Source organism: Grampus griseus (assembly GCF_964374135.1).
Source record: "Grampus griseus genome assembly, chromosome: 12".
Lineage (NCBI taxonomy): Eukaryota > Metazoa > Chordata > Mammalia > Artiodactyla > Delphinidae > Grampus > Grampus griseus.
In genome coordinates this window covers 50,616,501-50,630,297 of record NC_139006.1, presented here as the reverse complement: position 1 = coordinate 50,630,297, position 13,797 = coordinate 50,616,501, and positions in this window count along the sequence as shown.

Genomic DNA, 13,797 nt, shown 5'->3' with positions numbered 1-13,797 from the left:
ACATTGTCTTCAAGACTGAGTTTATTCTATTTAGAATTATATTTGAACCTATTCCTACTTTTATTTAATACTTTCCTATTTTTCTGGTTTTGTTTCTGGTGTCCTTTTTTGTCTTTTAAAAAAATTCATTCTGCTTTTCTCCTTTCACTTTATTTTTACCCATCTAGTAATTTGGAGATTGTATATAATATTTCTATTTCTTCTAGAAAGTCTAACAATGTTTAGATTCACTATGATTTGATACTTTCACTGAAGTATCTCTCTTTGAGAAAACTCTAGTCAAATCCTTTACCCAATTAAAAAAATGGGTTATTTCCCTTTTTATTATTTATTATAAGAGATTTTTATATACTCTAGATACAAGTCCCATATAAGCTATATGACTTATAAATATTTTCTTCCATTCTGTGGGTTGTCTTCTCACTTTCAGAATGGTGTCCACTGAAGCACATTTTTAAAAAAAGTTTTGCTGAAGTCCAATTTATCTGCTTTTTCTGTTGTCACATGTGCTTTACACATCATATCTAAGAAAACATTGCCTAATCCAAGGTCACAAAGACTTGCTCCTGTTTTCTTCTAAGAATTTTATATTTTCAACTTTTACATTTAGGTCTTAAATCCAAGAGTTAATTTTTTAATATGGCATAAGAGTCCAACTTCATTCTTTTGCCTTTGGATATCCAGTTATCCCAGACCCATTTTCTGAAGAGATTATTCTTTCTCCTAGTGGATTGTCTTGGTGCCTGTTATGAATTAAATATTTGTGTCTCCCCCAAATTCATATGCTGAAATCCTAACCTCCAATGTGATGATCAAGGGATGTCTTTCCAGTTATTTAGGTCTTCTTTAATTTCTTTTAGTAATATTTTGTAGTTCTTAGTGTCCAAGTCTTCTTTTGTTAAATTTATTTCTAAGTATTTTATTCTTTTTATTGTTATTGTAAATGTACTTTTTTCTTAATTTTATTTATGATTATTTATTGCTTATTTACAGAAATAGAGTTTTTGCATGGTGAAACTGTATCCTGAAATTTTGATGAATGCATTTATTAGTTTTAATATTTGTGTGTGTGTATGTGTGAATGTCTCAGGATTTTCTATATGTAAGGTTATGTCATCTGTGAATAGAGAGAGTTTTACTTCTTCCTTTCCAATGTGGATGCCTTTTATTTCTTTTTCTTACTTAATTGCCCTGGCTAGAACCTCCAGTATAATGTTGAATAGCAGTGACTTGTTCCTGATTTTGAGGGAAAACATCGTGTTTCACCATTGAAGATGTTGTTAGCTATGTAGTTTTCATAGATGGCCTTTAATAAATTGAGGACTTTCTCTTTTATCTCTAGTTTGTTTGATGGTTTCTCATGAAATGCTGTTAGATTTTGTCAAAAGCTTATCTACATCTATTGAGATGATTGTGTGTTTTTTGTCCTTTATTCTATTAATACAGTGTTTTACGTTGATTGTTTTTCATATCTTAAGCCAAACTTGCAACCCTATGAAAGATCCCAGTTGATCATGGTGTACAATCCTTTTTATATGCTGCTGAATTCAGTTTGCTAGTATTTTGATGAGGATATTTGAGTCTATGTTCACAAGGGATTTTGGTCTGTAGTTTTCTTGTGATATCTTTGCTTTATGTTAGTATCAAGGTAATACTGTCCTTGTAGAATGAGTTGAGATGTGTGTCATCTCTTCTAATTTTTGGAAGAGTTTGTTAAGAATTGGTGTTAATTCTTCCTTAAAAGTTGGTAGAATTCACTAGCGAAGTCATGTGAGACTCGGTTTTTCTTTGTGGAAAGTTTTTGTTTGTTTGGTTTTCTTTTTTGTTTTTGTTTTACTGATAATTCCATCTCTTTACTTCTTATAGTCCTATTCAGATTTTCTTTTAGAATCAGTTTTGGTAGTTTGTGTCTTTCTAGTAATTTGTTCATTTTATTTAGTTTATCTACTTTGTTTCCTTTAATTGTTTGTTTTTTAATTTTATTGTTTTACTGAATGCCTGGACTTAAGTGATGGAACATACAACAGTATATTCCCTTATAGGCCTGTTTTATTTCTGAAAGGTTATAAGTGATATCTCCACTTTCATTCCTGATTTTAGCAATTTGAATCTTCTCTTTTCTCCTTGTTAGTCTAGCTCAAGTTTTGTCAATTTTTTGACATTTCATATCAATAAAACTTTTGGTTTTGTTGATTTTCTCTTTTGTTTTTCTATTTATTTATTTTCTCTTTAGTCTCTATGATTTTGTTCCTTCTGCTTGTTTTGGGTTAAGTTTGCTCTTCTTTTTCTAATTTCTTACGGTAGAAGATTAGGCTCTTGATATGGGATTTTTTTCTCTTCTCTTTTCTTTTTTTAAATATAGGCATTTGCAGGTATAAATTTCCTTCTACCCCTGCTTGTGTTTCATTTTCATTCATTTCAAAGTGTTTTCTAATTTCTCTTGTGATTTCTTCTTTGACCCTTTGGTTATTTAGGAGTATATTTTTTTAATTTTAACATATTTGTAAATATCCTACATTTCTTCTGGTACTGTTTCTAATTTCATTCCACTGTGTTCGGTTAATATATTTTGTGTGATTTCAATATTGATTTCTATTATTGGGGCTATATCCACCTTTTTATTGATCTTTTGCCTTGTTCTTGAAACTTTATTATATTTTTCATTTCTAGAACTTCTTTTTGGTCTTTTAAAATTATGCTTGGTTATTTTTAATTGCTCTTTTTCTCTAGTCATATTTCACTCCTCTCTTTTATTTCTATGTACAAATTAAGCAAATTTAATTTATATTTAGTATCTGATAATTCCAATTAATACAAGCTTTTATAGATTGAGTCTGCTGTCTGCTAACTCTCACTCAGGTTGCCTTATTTTCCTGCATATTCTGTAATACTTGACAGTGAGCTCCTGTTCTTTGGAACTTTGTGGAAATTCTTTAAGGTCTGACTTTAAGCTATATTCTCTCATAAAAGATTTGGCTTGCTTCTTTAGGGACCTGAGATTACTTTAACTTTTTAGACTAAGGTTTTTTAGAACCTTGTAGATAGTTGAATACAAGCCAAAACTCATATGGGGCCTGCTGAGGATTACACCTTACCAGGACAGACTTTTCTCCCTTTACCCAATGCCAAAGTCAAGATAAATTTCCTTGTTGTCTTTTTCATTAGGGTGAATTTCTTTGTAATTTATCTTTACATCAATGCTATGTTCCTTGGGGTTCTCAACTTTATGCAGGATATCCTTTTAGATTCTACACTTGGGCAGGCCGTGGATTTTAGCTTCTGTTTTTCTATCCTGAAGGGCTACCTAGTGAAAGCTCAGGGTCACCAGGGTTGGGCTGATGGTCTCAAGGTGAAAGCCAACCTTAGGGCTATCTTTCCTCTCTGGATTTAAATTTCGTTTCATTTTTTGGCTTGTGAGACCTTTTTCCTGCAAGCTCAGTGATGCATTTTTAAATACACATATTTTAAAATTTTATTCAGCAGTTTTAGTTGTTTCTTTGGGAGGGCTATTTAAGGTATGTAGTTCATCATACTGCCCCATATTCCCCATTAAGCCTCAGAAGCACAGCAATTTCCACAATTCAGAGAAAAGAGCATATTAAAAAGTTGCTACTGGGCTTCCCTGGTGGCGCAGTGGTTAAGAATCTGCTTGCCAATGCAGGGGACATGGGTTGGAGCCCTGGTCCGGGAAGATCCCACATGCCGCGGAGCAACTAAGCCCGTGCACCACAACTACTGAGCCTGTGCTCTAGAGCCCGTGAGCCACAACTACTGAGCCTACATGCCACAACTCCTGAAGCCCGCGTGCCTAGAGCCCGAGCTCTGCAACAAGAGAAGCCACTGCAATGAGAAGCCTGTGCACCACAAGGAGGAGTAGACCCGGCTCACCGCAACTAGAGAAAAGCCCGCACACAGCAACGAAGACCCAACACAGCCAAAAATAAATAAATAAAATAAATAAATTTATTTAAAGAAAAAAGGGTTGCTACTTTTGGGAATTCCCTGGCGGTCCCGGGGTTAGGACTCTGTGCCTTCACTGCTGAGGGCACAGGTTCAATCCCTGGTTGCAGAACTAGGATCCCACAAGCCACGCAGAGAAGCCAAAAAAAAAAACGTTGCTACTTTTGACTACCTTCTTGATGCATCTCAATCTGAAAAGACACTGCTTGAAGAGGAAGTGCTTGGGGCATGACCATTACCACTGCTCACACTTAGCTTCTCCACTCTTGTGTCCACCCAATCTCCTTGACATCAAGGGCTCAGGTCAGAAAGACAATGTTCCCAAAGCTGAGAGCAGCAGGATGAACCTGTATGTGAAGATAAGCAACAGGAATAGAGTGGCAAGCTGAAGGTCAGGAGCAGGTAGATAGTCAGACAAATGTGAGTGAAGTGTGAACGTCAGAGTGAGGGACCAGGGCCATGGCTGTGTAGAGTTAGAACTCCACAGGTTAGCCCCCCAGTATTTGAGATTAGTTTCATGTCTCCTCCACTCCTTCTCCAAGCTGTGCCTCTATATCTTTCAAATCGTGGCATGAGAACTGCCACTTTGAACATTGCTAGCAGAGCCATGCCCCCCATGGCAGACGCTGTCATCCTGTTAACAGTCAGCCAGGACTGCTGCAGCTTTGTCCTGTTGACTCATTTTGAGCCGTCACCTAAAATACTTAATATTAATTCATATCTCCCCTATTTCTTATCTTATTGGATGGTTTTTTTTCAATCTGAATGCATGAACACACATTTATCACTTCACTTTGTTAGTTTCATTCTGCCATTCTAGCCAGCAAGAGCTTTTAGTCCTGATTCTGTCTTCATTAGTATTTACTGTCTTGTCTTCTGCCAATAGGATGAATACTTCACTATCTAGTTATCCGAATCACTGATAAAATATTTAGCTAGATCAAAGCTTCCTCTTGAAATTTCCTTCCAAGCTGATGTTGATGCATACTCAATACCCTCTGGGTATGATTGTTCGACTGGTTTTTCATCCACCTAGTTGTTCTTATACCCAGAACAAGTCTGCATGAATGCCATGTGTGTTCTTGTCAGTAGCCTTATTACAAGCACACATCTTGCTGACCTACCAGTATAACAACCATCTCAAAAGAGTGAAACTAAGACAAGTTCAACAAGACTAATTCTTGGTGCAACCATGTTCGAGCATAGCAATCTCTGCTGCCTTTTTAAGTGACTCACAACATCCTTTTGTTGATCCACTGTAGAAAAATCACCCAATATTGTCATCAAACTCACCAGTTTGGGGTTTGTTTATGCCTTCTTTTTGAAGATTGAAAACATTTATATCCATTGAAATCATTTAGCCTACCTACTTTAGCTCTTGTATACTATATTATGTAGGCAGCTGTAAGGAGGTCTAAAATAAGGAGCTTAAACAAAATCGAAGTTTACTTCTCTCTTACGTAAAAGCTGGGTAGGCACCTCTGGTTGTTATGGCAGTGTCGTAATAATCAGGGGCTCTGCGTCCTTCTCTCCTGTTGCTCTGGCATTCTTAACCAGCAGCTTCTATCTCACAGATGAGGATGGGCATGCCTGTTCCTGCTCTCACTTCTTCATTTGAGCCAGTGGGAAGACAGAAAGGAAGAAAGGGGAGGGCATGCTCTTCCCGTGAACACCCCAGAAAGTTGACATCACTTTTGCTTTTATTTCACTGGTCATAACTTAATTGCATGGCCACATCTAGCTGAAAGGGAGCCTGGGAAATAATCATCTTCATTTTGGATAGCCAAGGACCTCCCTAGGTTTACCTAAGTCTTTCTCCCTAGGTTTACCTAAGTATTTTCTAGAAAGTCCTGCATCCTAGGAATCTCCTCAGTCCTGGGCAAAAAGAGAGGCTGGTCACCCTATATCGAACTAAAACTTGGAGATTCTAAAGAAAGAAGGGGGAAATAATTATTGGTGGACCACTAGGTCTCTACTCTCCAATTTATTTTATGGATCTGCTATTTCTTCCTATATGCAGGCTGCCATTCCTCCTTTTATGTTGAAGATTTTCCCCCTGAAATAGAAAACTAAAGCAAGGTAAGAGTCTGCCTTGTCCTTACTATCCAGCAACACTGCATCTATGGTCCACTCTCCCTTCCCTTGCCTCTGAACATTTGCATAAGTTCCTTTTGCTGATCTTGGCATTAAAAAAAATCACTCAGACAATTCACAAAAGAATATATTAAAATGGCCAAGAAGGGCATGAATAGATGCTTCACATCACTAGTAATCAGGAAAATGCAATCTAAACCCCCAATGAGACCCCACTATACATCCACTAGAATAACTAAACTTTAAAAAGCCTGATAATAGCAAGTAGTGGTGAGAATGGGGCACAACCGGCCCTCTCATACATCACCTTGGAAGGCAGTTTGGCCGCATCTTGACACATCTACAATGTGAGCCAGCCATTCCACTTCTAGGTATTTGTCCAAGAAAAATGAAAGTTTATATTTCTTCAAAGACTTGATCCTGAATGTTTACAGCCACTTTATTTGTAATAATTATAAGCCTGGTGAATGGATAAACAAATTCCGTTATAGCCATACAATAAGATACTACTCATCCATACAAAGGAACAAACCACTGACTTATGAAACGACATGGATGAATCTCAAAATCACTACATTGAGTAAAAGAAGGCAGACTTAAAAAAAAAGGGGGTGTATGATCCCATTTATTGTAGGATCCCATTTGTATAAAATTCTAATAAATGCAAACTCACATAGTGACAGAAACAGATCAGAGGTCACCTAGGGACAGGAGTAGTAGGTGGGATGGATTACGAAGAAACATAGGAAAATTTTAGGGATGATGGAAATAAATGTTCAGTACCTTGACTGGGTGGTGCTTAATTTCACACTTAAATATGTGCAGGTTTTACCTGAGCAAAGTAGTTTTAAGAAAGTGAACTACTTTTGGCAAAAGTAAGGTATAGTGTTAGAAGTCGAGATAGCAGTTAGCCGTAGCCAAGGGTGCGGGATGGGGTGCGTGACGATTAGAAGAAGCCATAAGGAGGTTTCTGGAGATGCTGGCTGTGCTCTGTTTTTTTGATCTGGATGCTGGTTACATGGGTGTGTTCAATTTGTGAAAATGAACGAGTGATATAATTGTGATTGCTGTGCTTTAGGGTATATATGGGGTCATTCAATAATGTTTACTTAGAAAAAAATCAAGCCCCATCTCCTGTTGGACTTTAATCTTCCTGATTCCATTTTTACATATCTGTCTAACCGTGCAAAGTCATCTTTGGTTCTGCACCCTTCTTTCCCTCTTCTGTGTGTGTGTTTTCAAAAAAGACTGATCACATCTCAAATCCTTCAGAGAATTAACACAGCTTTCTTGCAGCTGTGTCCTTATTTACTCACTAGAAAAATTTGGGGTTATATATACCTGGCTGAATTCAAAAAGCAACTTGTGATCATAGACTATAAGCTCCTTGAGAGCAGGTATTGGATTCCAATATCTAGAAAAATTCCTGGCAGATTACATGTGCTTGATAAATACATTGACTTAATGAAGGTTGCTGCACATATTCATGGTATGCTACCTAATACATATTTCTTTGGAATAAAGAAAGCTCTTACATCATATTCTACTTTTGAATTTCAAAATACCAGTCTTAGTTAATTAAAACTGTGAATTTACCTTATTGGCCCTTCTCTGCACATCAGGGAAACTGAGGCCATCATAATCATCTGTTTCTCAACCACTTTCTTCATGAGAATCATTGGGAATCTCTTGCCCACTTATTGCTCACCATGTCATACTTGGTTTTTTTCCCCCTCCATCCTCACCCATATTTTGTATAAAAACCTCTCAGGTACTATTTGAACTTTTCTCACAAGTGCACGGGTTATTTTATCTATTTGTTGTTTAATGTTAAGATATATTCTGCACAGTAGACTTCCGAATCATTTTTGTTTTCATCTTTGTACATCTCTTTATTTAAAAAAAATGAATACACTTTACTTTAGAATCCTCCTGAGCATGTCAGCTAGTCTCTGAGCAAGCCTGTTCTTTCCTATCTTTGTGGGATCCACTTCCCCTCTAGTTAGAAATACCTGATTCTAGCCCTTTATGCGAAAGTCCAGAATGCCAAATGCCCTCATACCATCTGGTAGAAAACCATTCCTGCCCTCAATTTCTCTCCCAAAGTCCCATAGATGGCTTGCAAGAAGTAGCAACAATACCATGCATATTCCTTAGGCCTTCAGTCTCCTGCCTAATAATTTACAAATATTAAAAATTCTTTCTGGGGACTTCCCTGGCAGTCTAGTGGTTAAGAATCCGTGTCTCCACTGCAGTGTGCATAGGTTCAATCCCTGGTTGGGGAACTAGGATCCTGCATGCTGCATGGTGTGGCCAAAAAATAAAATAAAATAGACTAAACTAAACTAAACTAAAATAAAAATTCTTTCTGGTCTCTTTTAAGCTGGGCCACTTGTCTTTCTGTAAGTCAGCAGGGGTGGACATCTGTGAGTGGGTCTGAGATAATATTCACTCAACTCTATGCCATCTAGGAAGCCACCTTGGTCATGCCTGGATCCATATCTATCTATCTATCTATCTATCTATCTACCTATCAGGTATCCTGTGTTTGTTTCCCAGGAGGTCTTTTAGATTCTCATTCAGTTGTGCTTTTCACATACTACCCTGGTTCTTCACTTTCTTTCTTCTCTGCTACCTTTTTGTTCTAGTAAACAATATTTTGACTCTAGTTTTTTTTTCCATTCACTTCCTCAGAACCTTACATTTCCTGGTTTCTTTTCTTTCTGGAGTGTATATTATTTCTTCCAATGATCTAGGAATTTTACCTCTTCTCTCAAGTGGCATCAGAATAATATTAAATTGCTCTTGTGTTAGGGAAAATATGAATTTAGAAATATGAGTATCCCTTTTAAGAAGGGGACCGACTTTTGATGAAGGGGAAATGAAGACGCAACCTCATGAACCTTTGTTTATTCAGGTGCAGTACAGAAAATCGGCTCTGCTCCAGAGTTTTTCCAATGCTCGTGAGTTATGCAGCTCACTTCAAAGCCAGCCCGAGTGGACTAAGAGAAAAAGTCCATGCAGATGGTGTTCTGCTGTACTCTGATTTTCCCTGTCATTCACTTTTTGCTTATTGTCACTCAAGGTCCAAGGAGATAAGAACGCTCTCAGATGTGTTACAGAGTCACCCTTTATCTTTTAAAATGAAACCCTAGCCCCCATGCATGCATGCGCTTCTAGGTCTGTTAATGCTATAGATAACTTCACAAAGCCATAAGCACAACCGTGTAGAAGATAGTAGAGCGGCTGCCCGGGCTCGAATCCTGAAGCTCTAGTGGCCGTGGCCCCTGTTGTACATACTAGAGTGAGAGAATGAGTCACACACAGGCAGAAGCCGAGATATGAATGCAGAGAGAATGAGTTGCTGTTGTCTCTGAGGCCTGCTCCAACCTGTCTCATCATGGATTATTTACTTTAGCCAAAACTTTCTTAATTTACCTTATAATATCTGGGTTTCTGCCACTAGTAACCAAAAGAGCCTTGGCCAGCACACGTGCCCCTCGTACCAGTGGGATCCCAGTCACTGACAACCTTTGTCAGTAACTGAACTTCTGGGAAGGTGGGGTCAGATCTGGACCCTCCAGACCTGCAGACCTGAACAAGAAGCCCAAACGGAAGTGGGGAGAGGGAAGAGGGTGGTTCCACAAACAGTGCAGATGAGAAAGTAGTGGCTTGTTCTTCCACATTCTGGGCCAAGGTCAACCTGGTAAACCAAGTGTTGGGCTGCATCCTGCAGACCTGCAAGGACTGTACTTGCCCAGCTTCAAGATGGAAGAAAGAGCCCAGAGTCAGCAAAGGAGACATCAGTAGATTAATGGAAGGGGGAAGGAAGGTTCTGAAGAGACACCCCACCGTGTGTGGCAGAAGATGGGCAGAACATGGCAGCAGTCTTCGCTCCCAGGGGAGAAGGGGAGATTGCCAGTTACAGGGGAATTGACCTCAGGTTGGCTCATCAGTTACCAGAGAGACTAGCAGGGGGGCATGCCCCTCACCACCCCTCTGATAAGAACAATCACCAGCTGGGGCCTGGGGCAAGTATGCAGGAAGGTCAGTCAGGTGAGGAGGGTGTAGGTGAAGCAGGCACTGGTCGGGCAGGGGATGTACAGAGAGCAAGAGAAGAGCCATTTTGAGTGGCCTGACCATACATCAAGTGATCAAAATCTACAAAAAGCAAAATGAGAAGTGTTCCCAAGCTGTCAGCAGACCCTCACTCCTCTTTTCAAAGCCCACTGACTGTTCCCGTTTCTGGGGGAAGTACCCCACAGAGGTGTTGTTTGCTCCAGTCATGGGAGACTCACCTTCCCCTCTTCATCTCAATAAGAAACTTTTCTGGGTTTTCAGATACTAACTCATAATGTTGTATTAACAAGCAGGACCCTGTGGGACTCCAGGGCATGGAAGTCTTTCTGTCCCTGTTTCTTGTGTGTAGGGGACAGACTCCAGCCTCCATGACCTTCCCTGAGTTCCAAAGGGCAGATTTGAAGAGTTGCTAATCAAGGGAGGAGCAGGCAAGAAACCACCTGAGGCCAGATTAAAGGAACCAGAGAAACTCATCAAGATTCAGGAGAGCCTGCACACACCCTAATCTTATCAGCAAGTCCACCCTTGAACTGTTCCTATAAGACTCCTCATGAAATCCTCCCAGGTTGGGGGCACACAATTTTGAGAGGCACGAGCCTGCTACGTCCGCCTTTGCCTGGCAAAGCAATAAAGCTATTATTTTCTACTTCACCTAAAACTGTCTCCGAGACTTGATTCAGCACCCGTGCACAAAGGCCAAGCTTTCAGCATCAGTAGTACTATTATAATAGCCCTGTTGCATCGGTAAGAAAACTAAGGCATAACGGAAGCAGTAACATGCGCAGGTCATGCGGCAGCTGACTGGAGAGCTGGGATAGGAGCCCCGCAGCCTGGCTCCAGAGCTGGCGTGGCAGAGAGATTCAACACATCACCAAAAGCCCCTTAGGAGCTTGCTGTTGTCCCCTCTCGGTGGATTGCTCTTCAAGGCCCTAAGTGGCAGACCAGTCTCAGGCACTGAACTCCGCTCCCCCTAAAATCCCACTAAATTATAGTAAATAAATGAGGAATACGTTCACCCATGAGGACAGAGAACATTAAAGACAACAATGGATGAGAAATTTGAATCCATTTTTTAAAAAAGATGAACAGAAAGAGGAAGGAGAGAGAATTGATTTAAGGAAGTTCAGAGAGAGGCTGCTGAGAGGAGAGAGGGCTCGCCCAGAACCCAGCAGGCACCTCTTAGGTGGCCTCAAAACCAAGGGCGAGGGGATGGGGGAACTGCCTCCAGGCCAGAGGGACCACCAGGTTGATTCCCCTCTTAAATATCTCCATCCTACACCGCCTCCCTCAAACGGGCAAGGGGAGGTTATTCTTTTGAGAAATTGAACCGCAAGGGTCTGCTTCATGTTCCTGCAGTTTGTGGATGAATGCTCTGCTCTTCCTATGTTGAAATTCTTTTTTTTTTTCTTTTTTTTATGTTGAGTAAATCCCCTCATTCAATGGATTCGAAGAAAATGTTCACTCACTGTGTTAAGTCCAGACATAAATACTTCCTCCCTTGCCTGGACATTTTAAATACTTTTTAAAGCCTGGCCTTTTGGTGACTATGTTTCTTGCCAGCAGGAATTTGGATATAAAGGTTTAAAGATCAGATTTGATGTTACTACCACATCAACCTTTATATGATTTGGTCCATTGTTCCCACCACAGTTACTTTTTTTTCAGCTTTGTCAAGATATAATTGACATACAACACTGCGTACATTTAAGGTGTACAATATGATGACTTGATACACATATATATATTACAAAATGCTTACCACAGGAAGGTTAGTTTACACACCCTTCACCTCACATAATTGCCATTTTCTTGTTGTTGTTACGGTGAGAACATTAAAGCTCTACTCTCACAGCAACTCTCAAGTGTATAATTCAATATTGTTAACTACAGTCACCAGGCTGGACCTTAGATCTCAGCAACATAGTCATCTTATAACTGAATGTCTGTACCCTTTGATCAACATCTCCCCATTTCCCCCACGGAATTCCGAATACATTTTGAACAAGGGGCTCTGCATTTTCATTTTGCACTGGGCCCCATAAATTACATGGTTGGTCCTGTGAACCTCTGAGGCCCACATGTAGGGGTGCAGGGTGCAGGGGTGGCTGGAGGTCACCCGCAGGCCTGGCAACAGGTGAAATCAAGTGAACAGCAAACACTGAACTGTAAGAACCGTCACCCTCTCCGCTGCCCTGGCTCCCCAACACAAGAAACCACACATTTAACACACCTCTTACCCTAATTTTTCTCCTAACTTTTCCCACCTTTTATTACCTTATTTGGGTTGAAGGAATTCCCAGCCCTCACCATTTACATCACCATGTTCTTTGATTCCAGTAATCCCTTGACTGCCCATTTTCCCCATTCCTTTCATCCATTTCTTGGTTGGGTTCATCAACACAGCTCGTCCTTCATTGATGGAGTCTCTTCTGGGGAGTCTGAATGATCCAAAGAAAAGGCTTCTAGAATCTTCCAGAAACCTTTGAGAGTAACCCCCAGAAAACCCCCATCACTCTATAATAAAGCCCATGTTCTCTGAAGTTTTAGTTAGTTCTTAAATATAAGTAACCCCTTCAAGTCAAGATCACCAGATACTTAAAGAATTCCTACAAATAAATAAGAAAATGGCAGGCAAACAAATAGAATAATAGCCAAATATCTGAACAGGCAATTCACAAAAGAGATATCCAAATTGAAAAGGTGCTCAACACCCTTAGTTACCAGGAAAATGTAAATTAAAACCACAGTGAGAAACAACTATACACCCAGGAGAATGACCAACATTTAAAAGCCTGTCAATACTAAGTGCTGGTGAGAATGGGAATAACTGGAACTCTCATACGATGCTGGTGGGAGGGTGAATCGGTATTACTGCTTTACCAAATGGTGGGCAACATCTGCCAAAGCTAAAACATACATTTATCATAAGATGTAGCAATTCTACTGGATGTGTACCCAAGAGAGATAGGTGCCTATGTCCAGAAATAGACAGGCACAAGAATGGTCATAGCAGCTTTACTCATAATAACCCTAAACTGGAAAAAACACAGATGTCCATCCGTAAAAAAATGAATAAGTAACTGTTGACATTTTCAAACAATGGGATTCTGTACAGCAGTTAGAAAAAAAAGAATAAACTACTGGAATATTCAGAAACACGGATAAATCTCATAGAGCTAACATTTAGTGAAAGAAACTACATAAGAGTACTTGAGACACGGCTCCACTTATATCAAGATCAAGAATAGTCAAGGGAATTCCCTGGCGGTCCAGCAGTTAAGACTCTGTGCTTCCACTGCAGGGGGCACGGGTCGGGGAACTAAGATCCCCCAAGCCATGTGTCACAGCCAAAAAATAAATAAATAAAATATTAAAAAAAGAATAGGCAAAATTGAATCTGAAGAAGAACATAAATATATATTTTATATATATATATATACATATATATATATAACTGAATCTCTTTGCTGTATACCTGAAACTAACACAACACTGTAAATCAAGAAATCTTCAATTTAAAAAAAAAAGAATAGGCACAATTGGAGGGGGCAAAAAGGAGCTTTGAAGTGTTGGAAATATTTTATAGAGAGATCTGGAATGATGGTTATGTGGGTCTATACATATGTCAAAGTTCATCAATCTGTACACCTACGATTTGTGTAC